The sequence below is a fragment of the Physeter macrocephalus genome, chromosome 5 (genome assembly GCF_002837175.3).
Source record: "Physeter macrocephalus isolate SW-GA chromosome 5, ASM283717v5, whole genome shotgun sequence".
NCBI lineage: Eukaryota > Metazoa > Chordata > Mammalia > Artiodactyla > Physeteridae > Physeter > Physeter macrocephalus.
Window position 1 is genome coordinate 8,405,575 of NC_041218.1, and position 16,084 is coordinate 8,421,658.

General features: G+C 37.5%; 1 protein-coding gene across 1 annotated transcript in view; it reads right to left on the reverse strand.

Moving 5' to 3' along the window:
- The window catches only part of CNTNAP2 (contactin associated protein 2), a 1,485,958-nt gene that overhangs the window by 764,798 nt on the left and 705,076 nt on the right, over positions 1 to 16,084 (reverse strand). The gene's annotated exons all lie outside the window — the stretch shown is intronic.

Consider the following 16,084-nt stretch of genomic DNA (forward strand, 5'->3'; position numbering starts at 1 on the left):
TGCAGGGGAACCGGGTTCGCGCCCGGGTCTGGGAGGATCCCACATGCCGCGGAGCGGCTGGGCCCGTGAGCCACGGCCGCTGAGCCTGTGCGTCCGGAGCCTGTGCTCCGCGACGGGAGAGGCCACAACAAGAGGGAGGCCCGCATACCACAAAAAAAATAAAATAAAAAAAAATAAAAGCGAAGATGTGAAACAGGCCTAATGTGCTGGGAAATAAAGCATCACTTAAGGAATAATTTAGGGTAAGGACAGGGTATAAAGGAGGAGCTACCCCCAAGGAAAAGGATAACTCTCAATACTTTGAATTCTTGCAGAAAAACTGAATGGAAATCAGCTAGGGGAAGTGGTAATACATTTAGTGAGCATATTTGGGTGACTTTTTAAATATTTCAGGGTGGTGGTATTTGTAGAAACCAGATTATAAGAAAAGGAACTAGTTGGTGGAATGGGGTGGATGTTGACCACACTATTGTAGGAGTTTGAACCATTAAAGGAAAAAATAGAATAAAAATTGATAGAGATTGCTAAGTACAAGTGAGGGAATTTTTGTTAGGATATGTGAGACAGAGTTATATTTATTGTTTGTAATGGGGTAATTTCTGATTATAAAAGGAATTTATAGGGGACTTCCCTAGCGGTCCAGTGGTTAAGACTCTGCGCGTCCAATGCAGGGGGTGCGCGTTCAATCACTGGCTGGGGAACTAAGATCCCACATATCTCATGGTCAAAAAAAAAAAAAAAAGAAAGAAAAGAAAAAGAAAGAGAAAAAGAAAAAGAAAAAAAGCATCTACACTCCTTGTATTAATTCTGAAAAAGTAACCAAAAAAAAAAAAAAAAAAAAAAAGAACCTCCTGTTTCCCTAGCTCCAGAAGTAAATTTGGGGAGTTTGCATTTCATTCTTTTGGAAAGCCAGGCCCCTCTCCTCTTTTCTAGACCTCCTTCAAGGGTATGAGAAGTTAATGTAAATAGTCAGAATCCAGGATACCTAATAGCCAGGTTTTATTAGCCGTTATCAGGAACTTGTTACTCCCCTCACTGTCTGCTACCAGGAAATAAGCTCTAAATCTGACGGTCAATTTTTAGAGTCTTGAGAATGTAATAACAACTTTGCCTGTTAATGCATCTTTACCAGCACTGGTTAGACTGATTAAAAAAAAAAAGAAAAAGAAAAAAATAGTTTCTTACTTGGCCAAAAAAAAGCTTTTATTATTGTTTGATTTGTGTATTTTGATTGGAAAATTTATTTTCACATATACAGTACATTGGAGAGTTTTTAAAACTGTTTTGTGACGTATATAGTTATGCCTTTTGCCCATTTATTTATCATCAGCATTTTTCCATTGACTTAAATTGGCAATGATAAAATCAAAACTAAAATCTGTGTTCCATCATATTTGTCTTCCTTGTTTTTTGCCTTACCTTGAATATGTAGCTTCTGATGTACAATATTTTATGTTATCAACTCTATTAAGATTTCCCCTTTAAAAACTGTTTTCACAGCTCCGAAGTGTATAATATTATCTTCCATTTATGACAATAAAGGCCTTAACTAGCATGCTAAGGTGTCTGTATTTACTCTGTAACCATAGGCTAAAATAAGGTAGTAACATCATCAATTTTGTGTTTAAGAAGTATCTCCTGGCAACTGTGTGGACAATAGGCTAGGAAAGTTAATAACAACTAGGAGACTATTGCAAGGGGACATGGAAGCTAATCATACACACTTATATGATTAAAACATTAAAGTCCCTGGGAAAAGAGAGGGCAGCACATATCTGTGATTTGTGCCATGGCTTCAATTTTCACATAAATATTGATGATTCAAGAAGGACATTGCTATGGGTTGAAATGTATCCCCCTAATAGGTGTTGAAGTTCTAACCTTTATTTGGAAATAAGGTATTTGAAGGTGATTAAGTTAAGATAAGCTCGTTAGGGTGGCCCCTAATCCAACTGGACTGGTATCCTTATAAAAAGGGGAAATTCGGACACAGAGACAGACACCTACAATAGGAAGACAATATAAACAACAGGGATACTGCCAACCACAACTAAAGGATGCCTGAGGCTACCAGAAGCGAGGAGAGAAGTATGGAATAGATTCTCCCTCACAGCCCATAGAAGGACCAACCAGGCAGACACCTTGACTTCAGATTTCTAGCCTCAAAATCGTGAGGCAATAAATTTCCCTTAAGTCATCCTGTTTGTTACTTTGTTACAGTATCTCTAGGAAACTAATACAGACATACAGTTGCCAGCTGACTGGGCCAACTTCTCCTCACCTCCACCTCTGAGCTCTTCCAACTTTCCTAGAGGTGACGTGGAGGAGGACTCTCCACCATGTTCCTGAACATCAGTATTAAGAAAGAATATCCTCCTGGTAAAATAGTTGCTTTTGGTGCACTCTGTGCAAGGTCTTATGCTGGGTGCTCTGAACAGTACAAAGCAACAGCTCTCTAGATCTTCATGAGCTGCTGAGCTGGGGAAGGCTCTCCTAGCCCCTTTCTATGTTTCATGCTTTGAGAGAGACAATTAAGCATGTGGTATACATCCCTCCTGTTACTACCTCTAGAGCATACGGATTGCTTGAAGTGGCCAAGGATGAACCAAGTTAAAAATGAACACATACGTAAAGGTTACCTTTTGAACATCATAAGTAGTCTTTTCCTGATTGCACAGAAAGGGAAAAGTTCACTTACAATGATTTGATATAAAATTGGAAAGAAGCATAAAATAACTTTCTGGTTCATTTACTAAAAAATGCTGTAACATGACACGTTGAGTATTGATAATGCATGAATGGCCACGCTTTCCTGCTCTCTTATATTGGAGGTGACCCAGTACTTACTACAAACTTGCTGTAGGAACCAGGTGACAAAAGTGCTAAAAAGGGAGGTTGGTTTACTGGATGCTCTAACCTTGGATTAATAAAGAAGTCCTTTAATGGAAAACATGGATATAGCAGAAAAAAAAATACAATATAGTAGTTCTCAGCCCTTGAAAGGGGCCTGGGGCATATTTAGGTTGGTGGTACTCAGAATAGAATGGTTACTGGGGTCCTCCTTATTCTGATCCCTTTTAGTCACAAAGCCACCTCTGATCTTAATCTGTCTTTCAAAAATAAGTTTCTCCTTTGGGAAGAGATATTTCTCATTGGAAACGATGAAACTGACTTTCTGATCTCAATTAGGCTCTAGTGCATTTGTTTGGAGAAACTAGTTTTCCCAGGATCTAATTCTTCCTGTTAAGGTAACTACTGAGGTTTGTACAGCCAAGCTAGAAATCCAAAGAGACACAGTGGCCTTGAGACCTTCCCCTGTGAAATCTCCCTAACTCTAGGACCGTTCAATTATTTTTAATTAGCACAATGAAAGCTTTATAATACCTAAGTCCTCATTAACACCTGAATATTAACCTGTTACGTTCTCTGTCTCTTTGGATTTTTTTTTAAGCTTGAATGAATGCCCTGAGTAAACTACGTTATTTCCCTGAGGAACTACTGTCTCATAATTGACACACCACAAATAGTGGTGGTTAGAGAGAGTGGAGGTTTAAAAACAGATATTCTGCATGCTGATATTATGTCATGATATTTCCATGAATGTAACTTCTGTGTGAGATGTTATTCATTACCATCCTCTAATGGGTTCTTTCACCTGTCCAAGTCTCAAGGGAAAGGGGTAATTTAGAAGGGGAGAAAAAAAAGATCAAGTTTTGATTTCCTGTTAATAAAACAATAGCTTATAGTTTTCTTACCTGACAAGTCCTTCAAAAAGTTTTTGGAAATCAGAATAAAATCTACTCTCTCTATAACCCACACCCATCCATTTCTGCCTTCTGTTTGATCCTTCCCGAATTCCTCCATTCTCTGCACTGGCTCCAAGGTACTACCTTAAAGAAAACAGCAATCCATACCTTTGCAATACTAGTTACAAAACTTCCTACAACTCTTTGTCTCTGTATCATCACGACTGCCTTATTCCTTGGTGATGTCAATATCTTTTCTTGTTATTCTTTGACTATCACTTCACAGAACATCAAATTGTCCATTTTTTCCGTGACTCAATCTGGACAAGCTCTCCTTGTATTTTCTTCGTTATTATTTTTAGGTTATAGAAGACAATGAGGAGGGAAGAAAAACCCCTCTAAAACCGAGCAGGCATACTATAAACTCATGCTTCCTCATTTCAATAGCTCTCTACAACGGAGCACAGCAACCCTATTAATGACTTACTTAAATTCTATAGAGGTTGCCTCTGTTGTCTCTTGCTCCATCTACTTAATCCCCTATTCCCATTTTAACCTTCTCACTCTCACGTTTACTGTGTCCCAATAATGAGGCTAAGGACATTGACTTAAGGTGTGTTAGGGCCTATATCCCCCTCCTTCAATATAACTCTGAATTAAACAGGTCCTTTTCCCTTTCCTATGGCTAATTCATCAATTTATTTTATTTTATTTTTATTTTTTATTTTTATTTTTATTTTTTATTTTTTTACATCAATTTATTTTAAATAGTTACTAATATAGTACTATATCTAGTGCTATGCCTTGTACTATAAGTTTAAAAAAATGAATGAACCTTAGATCCTGGCTCTGAGAAATTTGTTATCTAATATATGGGGCAGACATGTTGAGAGATAAAATAGTGTATAATTTTCTGTTATAAAAAATATATGAACAAAATACTCAGACACTTTAGATAAGGGATTGGATAACCTGGTTTAGGGCAGTCGGCAAGGTTTCATTTGTGAAGTCACTTTAAGCGGAGTCTTAAAGGATGAGCAGGAGTTTGGCAGGAAGAGGAGAGGAGGGCCCTTCTTTCCTGCTCCTTCCCAATGCCATGCTAGTCCGTGGAGTCCTTAGATAATTTAAGATGACTGTTTTCTTGATTTTCCTTTTTTCTTTTTTCCATTGGTTCCATTTTCTATGTCTGATAATCTGCACTATCTAATCTGTCTTCTCTATCTTGGGTAATGGGAAAGAAAAAAAAAGAAAATACGCATGTTGTCCTCTAGTCCTGTTTATAGGAGAACTCCTGCTTCTTCACCACGCACACCTTCACACCCTCAAATCAGAAGATTATCACTTCTACCTCACCTTCAAAAATGCCACTGGTGTCCACACTGACTTTACTAAGGAAGTCCTCGCGCTCTGTGATTTAAGTAGACTCAGTCACTGTTGGCCACGCCCTCATGGAAACTCATTCTTCTCTAAGTTTCACACTTGTCTGCCTGCTCGCGTCCCTCTGACTACTCCTTTCCTGTGTCCTGCACTGTCATTTTTCTTCTTCTGGTCTATAGAGGGAGCTATTCTCTGAGGGCTTGTCCTCAGTGCTCTGTCTCTGCCATCTGCACAGAAAGATTAGTTAGCTTGTCCAAGATTGTTCACCTAGAAAAAGGCAGAGCCAGAATTCAACACAGGGATTCTGGCTACAGAGTCCCTGCTCTTAAATTATGCTGAACAGCTTATACTAATCTCATCTTGGAAAAGGGGGTATTTTGTTTTTATTGCTGAAGGATAGCTTGGAGAAAAGTGAGGAGGTGTGTTTCACTGAGGAAGAGTCTCTTGAAAGGAAGAGTAGACTTTTCTTATGTCTATCAGTGTGTGCATGTGTGCTGAGAAAAGAAAAATGGAGTGAGGAAATTCTGCAATTGTTTTTAGATAAACAAAACTTTAACAAAAGATCAAATCTGGCTCTGATTAGAAAGTGCTAATCCCTTTGCAAACTTCAGTCATTTTGAGTAAAGCTGTCCTGGTAATTCAAATAATAAAAAGATAACTATATTTTATACTACTTTACAGCTTAAAAATGTTTTACTATAAAAAAATGTTTTACTACAGTCTATCCAATTTAATGAATGAGTCAATATGACTGACTTTTAAATGCCTAATAAAGTCATTTGAATTTGATGGAAAGTAAACCATTAAATAATATGAGCATTAAAACTTGAAAATGAAACAGATAAGCTGTCCCCATAGCAGAAAGGGTTGTGTCTACAGTATTATATAACCCAAATCAAAAACAAATGAAATGCAGCCCTACAAATTAAAGGCAGTAAGGAAGAATAATACAGAGGGAAGATGTCTAGATTAAAAGTCAGAATTCTTTTTTTTTTTTTACATCTTTATTGGAGTATAATTGCTTTACATAGAATTCTTATTTTGAGTTTTGGTTCTGTAATTTACTATCCATATGGCTTGGACTGTTTATGACTGAACTTTTAGGTGTATGAATTTTCTCATTTAAGGAAGGAAGATTTTGATGGGATGATAGTCAAGTTTCATTTTGGCCAAGCACTCTATGATCTTAAGAGTTTATGGTTCATATTTCAAAAGGCCAGAATAACCTGGATATATTTTCTAAGCATCTATTATTATACCTAGTTCATTATTTAAGCACTGGTGTAGTGATTAAAACATTGGTGGTGTTAGAGTTCTTCTCTCAAAGTTAAAATAAGGTTTAAATACAGATAATCCCTTAGACAACAGAGAACATCCATCAATGGATAAAAGTCATGACTGTTTTGATAAAACTGAAACAGCAAGGGGACATTAGCATTAACTTTAGATTTAGAATAAAGGACTTCTCTGACAGTGTCTTTCTCCAATTGCTTTTGAGATGTGAGGATTATATACATGCAGGCTTGTTTTATAACAGGACAGGTCTCGAAAGCATCAGACTATTATTATGATTAAGTGTGACTTACAAAACTTCCTGTTGCTTGAGGTCCTGTCAAAGCCATCTCTGAAATGAATGATGGAGTCACTAACTTCAAAATAAGCCACTTCAGTAGAGATCTAGTGGTCAGTACTGTCAGCTTTCCTGCACACAGCTGAGAAGCAGGGAAGCAACGTTTTTAAATATTCCAGAATCTTGAACTATCTGTCACTAGTCTAGGCACATTGAAACTGCTGCATGCAAGTATTCACACTGCAGTAGAAGCTTCTGTGGCCTTTACTGTGAGTTTAACTGATCCTACATATAGCAGAGGAAAAAAGCTGGAAAAATATGCATTATCTTGCCAAGTTATTTAGTTGACCATGATAATGATATACCTGGGCCATTAGGAGAAAGCTATTGGTTGGTTGTTTTCTCATTTAAGAAGGCAGCAAAACCTGTTATACATTTTTGGATAAGATTTATCTTAATGCATATAAGAGCCACGTCATCCTTTTTTCCATACTCCCACCTGGCAGCACAGTGCCTGGCACACCTGAGTCAGTCCATAAAAGCTCATTGAATAGTTAAGTTCTCTGGAAAATATTTTTAAAGAGAATATCTCATTGTCCAGTATTTCCAGATACATTAGTGAATTCTTACAGCATTGTGGTGTGTATTAAGTATACACTTTTTTTACTTTCTACTGAAAAATTTTGTCACTTCTGCCTTTACTTGTGAGTTCATCCGCTATTTAATATCTGCTGTGGTTACTGGGGTAGAGGCTCCTTTCAGAAGGTGCTTACCCAGTTCTCTCCTTGACTGGTGCTGCTGCCCTTCCTTTGGGGCCAGGGACAAAAAAAGAGACCGACTGCTGCTGAGTACATGTTCCATTCCCCACACAAACCCCTCCTTTCTCTTCAGTTCAGTTTGTGCCTTTCTCTCACCCATGCCCAGCTCTCTCAAAAAGAAAAACCTGTATGAAGAATAACCATCAAAAGCTAAGTCACATTCTTCCAACAGAAGTTCAGTCTGTGATCAATATGATTGGTTCTTCAAGGCATTTATTTCCTTAGGAGTGGAAGAATAAGAACTTATATTTTTCAAGGATTGGTAATACCTCATTACTTCTATATAGTAAAACATCTTTGGGGCTACTCCCCAAAGAGTGAAGGTTTAAACTTTGAAAAAGTCCTGTCAATTACCAGTCTATTTTATGTATCACGGTTTTGCTGATGATTTTATTTGAGGGGGGGAATGTTTTGGGAGAAACACTTAAAAGTCCTGGATTAGTTAATCCTCAGGTCCTTCATTATTATTATATGATTTTAGAAAGGAAGAAAAAGAAGGTAAAAGAGGGAAAGAAGGAAAGTGGGGAAAAACTTCAGTATTAATCTCCATAACAATGGAATGAGGTAGGTGTCATTATCCTCAGAGGCAGATCCAGCTTTTCTGGGACTTGAAGATAATATAATTTGGAGGCTATTGCTAAGAAAAAAAGAATATTCATATACAAATGAAAATGTAGGGATGAAAATGGGCAGTGGAAATGTGCTTGGAAGTCATTCCTAGACCAGGACACCAGCAATAACTTCACAATATACAGACATGATCTCAGACCATATAAATATAGTCATTAGATCCAACTTCACTGTATCCCTAACTTCACCTCAGCCACACAGCAAAGATGCTCGAGGCTACTCCAAAGTTCCCCAACATGTGAGGGGGGAAAGTGGGCGTGAAAAGAGACAGCGGTCTTGGCTCACTGCAGTTAAGACATCTTTGTACAATTTACGTAAATATATGACCATGTGCGCGTAGGGAAGGCCTTGAGCCGTACGAAATAGATTCAGAGTGAACTCCCTCTGACTATCCCCAGGTTACAAATGAAGAAACTAAGGCTCCGAAGGATTGAGTGAATTACCAAAGTCACATGGCTTGTCGATAAGTGGACACCTGGACTCCACAGGTGCTCTGCCTTTCTGCCTTTCCAGGTTATGTTATGTCTGCAGTCCAGCACAAACCCCTATTGCCCGATCTTATTTGGGGGTGTCATTTACTTTGAACAGTTCAAACATCTCACTGAACAAATTCTTCACTAAGAAAAAGAAGAAAAAAGGAAAAAGATATGTATCTTCTTTACATGACAAGGTGTGTGGTAGGTGGGGAAGAACTCTTGAGTGATAAATGAGAATTTAGATAATTAGGCTATTATAGTGCTGGGCTTTGGCCATTGTGCCAAGAAATTCTAATTAGACGCCACTTCTGTGGTAGGGCCATTTTAAATTAAGACAGCCATGGTAAAAATACTTGATAGTCCTCTTTTCACTCTTAGGGTTTCAAAGTACACGTGGACCAGAGCTACCCGAAACTCTGAAAAAGGGTCATGAGGAGATGCTGTGCTGTTGGCTCTCGATCCCAGGCATGTTCATCTTCTGGCCCAAAACTATTATCTCGTTTGATTTGTCTATTACCCAGTCAGTTGCCAGATGACTTCATCTGAATCACTAGGGATCAAGTGAAATACCACATATACAGCATCTAGCATTGTTCCATTTCTTTTCCTTTGGTGAACACAGAAAGGCCACACTCATTTTAATCATTAAACACAATATGAGAAGGATAGAAAATATTCTTTTAAAGCGTTCTATGCCTTCCAAGATCAAATAGAAATATACTGAGTATAACCGACGTTTTGAATAATTCACGCTCTGCTCACCTTACCTTATTTTGCACAATTGAAAATTGGCCATATTGATTTCTTGCCCAATATACAGTGAAACCTCATTTATCTGACATCATTTGGGAATGAGCCCTTCATAGAACCATAGAGTTTTAGTGCTTGAGAAGACCTGAGTCGTCTAATGTAGCTCCTTCATTGTGAATAATTATAATAATTATAACAACAACGATGGCTACTTAAGCCCTTACGATAAATCATAATCTCTGTTGAGTGCTTTTGCAAGCAATATGCCATATGTTTTTCACAGTAAGCCTATGAGGTATGTATTATTCTTTCCATTTTATAAATAAGCACACTGAGGCCTAGAGAGAGTAAAATAACTGAAGGCTACATAGCTTAAAAGTAATGAAGCTGAGACTGTATTTGAGCCCATGGCCCCTGTTTTTTAGCCACGATGTTACACCAGCTCCAAGAATCCAATATGGAAACGTCTTGCTCAAAGTCACTCACTTATTTAGCATCAATTACTAGACCAGAACTTGGGTCTCCTATCTATTATCACATTCCCTGTATATCATACACACTCTAACATAACTGGATCTTTAATATAAATGAACTGATAAACGATTTTACTTCCTTTAAGCACTAAGACTCTTTATTTTAAATATTTTCAGTGAAAATCATTCTAAAAGTTACTGCACAGTTTTCTGCCTCCTTAATCACACTACATTAAACATAAGTGCCATTTCTTGCTGACTCAAGTTTTATAATTACCTACATCAATCATTGGATTATGTTGTAACGGCAAGAGAGTCACACCAAATGATATCAGAAAACTTTGTTTCATTGACTTGTTGGTTTTCCTTTTTATAAACTATGACTCTTCACTGTATTATTACTTGGGATGTCACACTGCTATTGTGTAATTTCAAACTGTACTTCTTGTTTAGACACACAAATAAAATTATTCTTTATATGTTATAGGTTGGGAAACAATACAGGCAGGCTTGTTTACATTGGGTATTTGAAAAATGAAACAAAACAAATATGACCAGTAGGAGTCGTCTTCCTGTAGGAGGTATTAAGCTGCTTTCTGAAGGATTAAGTGGAGGAAGCCAGGAGAGGCCAGGGAGAGGGCTGTAAAGGAAAGAAATAGGATGTGCAAAGGCTCAGAGGCCAGAGTATGATGCTCTGGGAAGGGGGTGGACTCCTGAGTGATTGAAGTCAAGAGTTCAAGACCAGCAAGTAGGAGGAGTTGGGACTACAATCGACCAGGGACCAGGTCTTCAAAGAACTGGTGCTTGAAATCAAGGACTTTGACTGAGTCTGAGGGGTATCTGAAGGAGTTTAAAGAAGCAGAATGAGATAATCAAGTTGTATTAAGACTTCTCTTTGGCTATGATAGGAAGACTGGACATGAAGACCAATTATAAGGCCATGGCATGGTTTTGAAATAAGATCCTCTCAGTAGAAATCAGTATCCCCATTTCTGTGATGAGAAGGGAGAAACAATGCTGAAGACCTCTTCCACTCTAAAACCCTCTAATTCTGTGATCCTGTTAGCTTATGATTATTTCCTAATACATGGTCAATGCTACGCAAAGAAATAACGTTTTTGACTTGGTTTAGGTATCTTCCTCTCTGCTTGATTGCAGCTGGAAGCTGATATTGTCACTACGTTGGAGTCATAAAGCAACAGTAGTTGGCTTTTAAGACTGTTCTGACATTGATTTACTTTCCTGGTCTGTACAAACATAAAGATTTATGATGACTAGGGTAAGCACAGCCCAGGTCAGTGTTCTAAAATCTCAATTTGTTTGGTCATCCAGTAATATTCTGAGATTATCCTAGTGGCTTCTCAACAGGGTGCTAGTTAATGGGCAGTGTCATTGTTAATCCTGGCCTCTGACCCCAGAATAGTTTGACTGTTGGCTGGCTTCCCTATTTATGTGCTCTGTAAGCTTGAGCACATCACTTAACCTACAGCAGCTCAGTTCCCTTATCTGCAGAAGGAGGGTTGTAATATTATCTTTCCTAGAGTTTTGTGAGTTGTGAACATTTAGTGTCTTGTACTTACTGAGTTTTGCATTAGTACTAACTATTATTGTTTTAGCTATTATGGTCCTGAGGACCGTTACTCTGGAAGTGAAAAGGTCCTGTAAAGTGCGAAAGATAGATGGGAATTTAGTTTACATTTTTTTGATGTATATATATATATTTTTAATTTTTTTTTCCTTTGATGTAATTAAAGAACATACTGGCTTCTCAATTCAGACCTAATTTATAAGCATTCTTAAATCAGAAGGAACATTCTAGGTAAAACCTAAAACCAATATTAAGTCCAAAGCTGACATCATCCAGCCTCTTGTGTAAGCAGTTCCATTGAGATACAGCTCACAGTCTTGGAAGAAAATAGACTAGTTTTAAAGAGTTCTAATTGTTCCAAAGTTCTTCTTACACTGAGCTGAAATTAGACCCTATATTACCACAGATCCTAATTCTTCCCTTTGGTTACCCAGAAAAAGCCAAATACTCCTTTCCCACAATACAGACTATTTTTAATTTAATTGCATGATTCTTTGAAATTAGCTTAAGATTTAGTCCTCATGAAAACATAAGGCATTCCTAAATGCTATGAATATCAGTTACTTGTAAGCAGGACTAACCCTAAGTAAACTTGCAAACTAGTTCTCAATTATCTCCTATTGTCCCATAATGTCACTCCAGGGCACTCCCCCACAGTTGGTCTAATTTTCCTCTAAAGCAATTCTTTCCTTCTTCTCAGATTAGTACCCCAACCCCCAATAAATCTCTAATTAGCTTTTCACTCAGTTTTTTTAGTATTTGCCACAGAGATAAAGAGTTCTGATAAGCTAATTCCTATTATGATGTGAATAGCCCCAGACAAATTTCCCTCATCTTCTTTACAAGACTGTGCTTTGGGAGGCAAAGTACTCTTGCTTGCCACTAGTAAATTTCAGGCTTTGGGGCATACAGATGAAAAAGAGCATTTAAAAGCCAGTGGCTTCCCAGCTGCCCCCAAAGCATACTACTAAGGCCTACAACAAGGGGCTAATTATTAGAGGCTCAACAGTTTTAAGACCCGGACTCAGGCAGATAATTGTAAGACAGGGAAGGGAGCTTGGGGAGATGACCACCCAGGTGAAAAAAAATAGCTCCATGATCAATCTTCTTTGGTCACAGTCTATTATCAATTCACCAACTGAAAAGGAAGACAGCTATCTAGAGGACAATTAAAGAAAGAAAAAAACCACACTCCTTCCATTAACTATAAAGCCTTTAGTTGATGAAACTAAGGTAGTGAAAAAGAGTTAAAATATACAGGAAAAAACTGGCCTGCAGGTGATATTAGCTCCTTTAGTTGAGTATTACAGAATTTATTTTTACTCTCTTTTCCCCTGAAAACATAAAAATACAGACTTCTCTATGAAAATCTCAAAGATAGGGAGGCAATTTCTTTTTTATTGACTTACTAACAGGGTTACTGTCACCAGAGGAGACAACTGTAAAGAGTCTGAAAAGATGTGCCCTTCACATAATTGTCAGCAACAGGAAATTCTCCTTTATTGACAACCACAGTTTATTCCTCATTCTTAAACTATCGCTTGACTTTTAGGTTACCTAGATTTTGATTTTCTTATGCTGATCATTTTTTAGTCTTTTTTGTCTTAAATTTGACTTTCATCATTGTGAGGAGCTGTCTGTGGAAAGGTCTTATGGGGCTCGTGTAAATATTTGTCCAGAAAATCAGTCAAGGAAAAATCACTAACTCGCTTTTCTGGGAGATTTATGAAGGTCTGTAAATGAACTTCTGGAAATTCATACCAGAAGAAATGATGAAAGAAATAGAAAAAATACATCCAAGAATTCTGCTGTTAGCATCTAGCTGTGCTATATACAGTGTTAGGTGTTATGATGAAAATAGGATAAATGTTAAACATTGTCCTTCCTGGCAGCCCATTTTACATAGTAGCCATTTGCTGAGTCAAAGCATAAACTCCTAAGTCAGCCCAAAACTGTATGACATGGATCTCTGGATGCCTGGAAAACCAAAAACATGTTGGAAGAGGGACATATGTTTCTGTAAAAATGTTTAAAGTTTTTAATTTTTATTTTAAGTGAATAAAATCCCACATGCCCTAGATCACTATCCTATAATTCAGTTGTGCCTGGATTGTATTTGTACTGGGGATTTTCTTCAGTGCGAAACTACAGCAACTGTTGCAGTTTCATTTAAAAAATGGCAAAGGTAGCCTTATACCTAAGTTAGGTCACATGATGGCATTTTCTGGAGAACCTGCTTGATAGTAGTAGGCATTATCACATTTACATGAGAATAAACATTTTGCTTTGGTGAAACATTATGTGTCAATAAATTAACATTGATCAGTTGAAATTAGGTTTGTCATTGGTTTATATTTAATTTTTAAATTTGTTTTCTTTTATGATTTTATGAAAGCTGTAAGTATAAAGACTTATTCATATATACATAAAGATATAAATATACATGTGTATATTTATATATATTAATATATATATTTTTATATTGAAAATTTAGTTCTTTGAAAAATACTAGTAGAGAGTGTGATTGTCTGAGGCCACCTATTAGAAAGGCTATAACTGTGTTTTCCATACAGCATTCAATGCTGGACTAGGTCTATATGCTTCTTCCAAATTTGGGTGTCTATGACGTAAAGTGCTAAAGTGTGTGCTGAGAGAGGTCAGAGAAGAGAGCTCTCAGTGTGGGCTGGGTTTCTAATGAAACAAGGCATGCAGGGAACTGGTTGGATCTTAACTAAAGGGCTGGATTTAGAAAGATGAAGAGAAGAGGGGAAAGTGTGCAATCTTGGATGTGGACAGAGACCTGGCATGTAAATGGGATGACGTGGTGGGAGGGGAGGCCTCATCTCTAGGAACAGGTTTCAGGCAGTTGGAGGCTGTACTCAGGGCCTGGGGAGGGAGCCTCAGGTGGGATGAGCCATTTCAGGTCTCGAAAAGGAATGTGACTGGATCAGGCAGAAGTTTAGGACTGTGGTCTAGTGGTAGAGAAGATGCATTAGAGACAATGTGAAGTCAGAGAACACAGTCCTGTTGGAAGACCCTGAGCACTGGGACCAGGCAGTGGCATTCTGTTGACTGTTTTCCCAACGCAGGTTAGGATTCTATTTACTTGTTTATTTTGTTTCTCTCCAACTAGAAAGGAGTTCCATGAGGGTAGGGACATTATGTGTATTGTCTCACTGCTGCATTCCCAGGACCCTGTGCATGGTAGATTGTCAATAATACTTGTCGAATGAGTAAATAAATGAAAACATAAATGAACTTATGCAGATGAAGAATAAATTGGAAAGAAATTTCAAAGATGGAACTTATTTCGAAGGAACTGGAAAAAGAAACATGACATTTTAGTCTCATCTTGTAAACTTAGTAAAATGTAGTAATTTAAAAAGCTACCTTATAAGAAACAAAAAACATCTCAAATAACAACCTAACCTTACACCTAAAGCAATTAGAGAAAGAAGAACAAAAAAACCCCAAAGTTAGCACAAGGAAAGAAATCATAAAGATCAGATCACAAATAAATGAAAAAGAAATGAAGGAAACGACAGCAAAGATCAATAAAACTAAAAGCTGGTTCTTTGAGAAGATAAACAAAATTGATAACCCATTAGCCAGACTCATCAAGAAAAAAAGGAAGAAGACTCAAATCAACAGAATTAGAAATGAAAAAGGAGAAGTAACAAGTGACGACACTGCGGAAACACAAAGGATCATGAGCGATTACTACAAGCAACTATATGCCAATAAAATGGACAACCTGAAAGAAATGGACAAATTCTTAGAAATGCACAACCTTCTGAGACTGAACCTGGAAGAAATAGAAAATATGAGCATACCAATCACAAGCACTGAAATTGAAATTGTGATTAAAACTCTTCCAACAAAAAAAAGCCCAGGACCAGATGGCTTCACAGGCGAATTCTATCAAACATTTAGAGAAGAGCTAACACCTATTCTTCTCAAACCTTCCAAAATACAGCAGAGGGAGGAACACTCCCAAACTCATTCTACGAGGCCACCATCACCCTGATACCAAAACCAGACTAAGAAGTCACAAAGAAAGAAAACTACAGGCCAATATCAATGATGAACATAGATGCAAGAATCCTCAACAAAATACGAGCAAACAGAATCCAACAGCACATTAAAAGGATCATACACCATGATCAAGTGGGGTTTATCCCAGGAATGCAAGGATTCTTCAATATATGCAAATCAATCTATGTGATATACCATATTAACAAATTGAAGGAGAAAAACCATATGATCATCTCAATAGATGCAGAGAAAGCTTTCAACAAAATTCAACACCCATTTATGATTAAAAACCCTCCAGAAAGTAGGCATAGAGGGAACTTACCTCAACATAATAAAGGCCATATATGACAAACCCAAAGCCAACATCGTTCTCAATGCTGAAAAACTGAAACCATTCGCACTAAGATCAGGAAGAAGACAAGGCTGCCCACTCTCACCAGTATTATTCAACACAGTATTGAAAATTTAGCCACAGCAATCAGAGAATAAAAAGAAATAAAAGGAATCCAAATCGGAAAAGAAGAAGTAAAGCTGTCACTGTTTGCAGATGACATGATACTCTACATAGAGAATCCTAAAGATGCTACCAGAAAACTACTAGAGTTAATCAATGAATTTGGT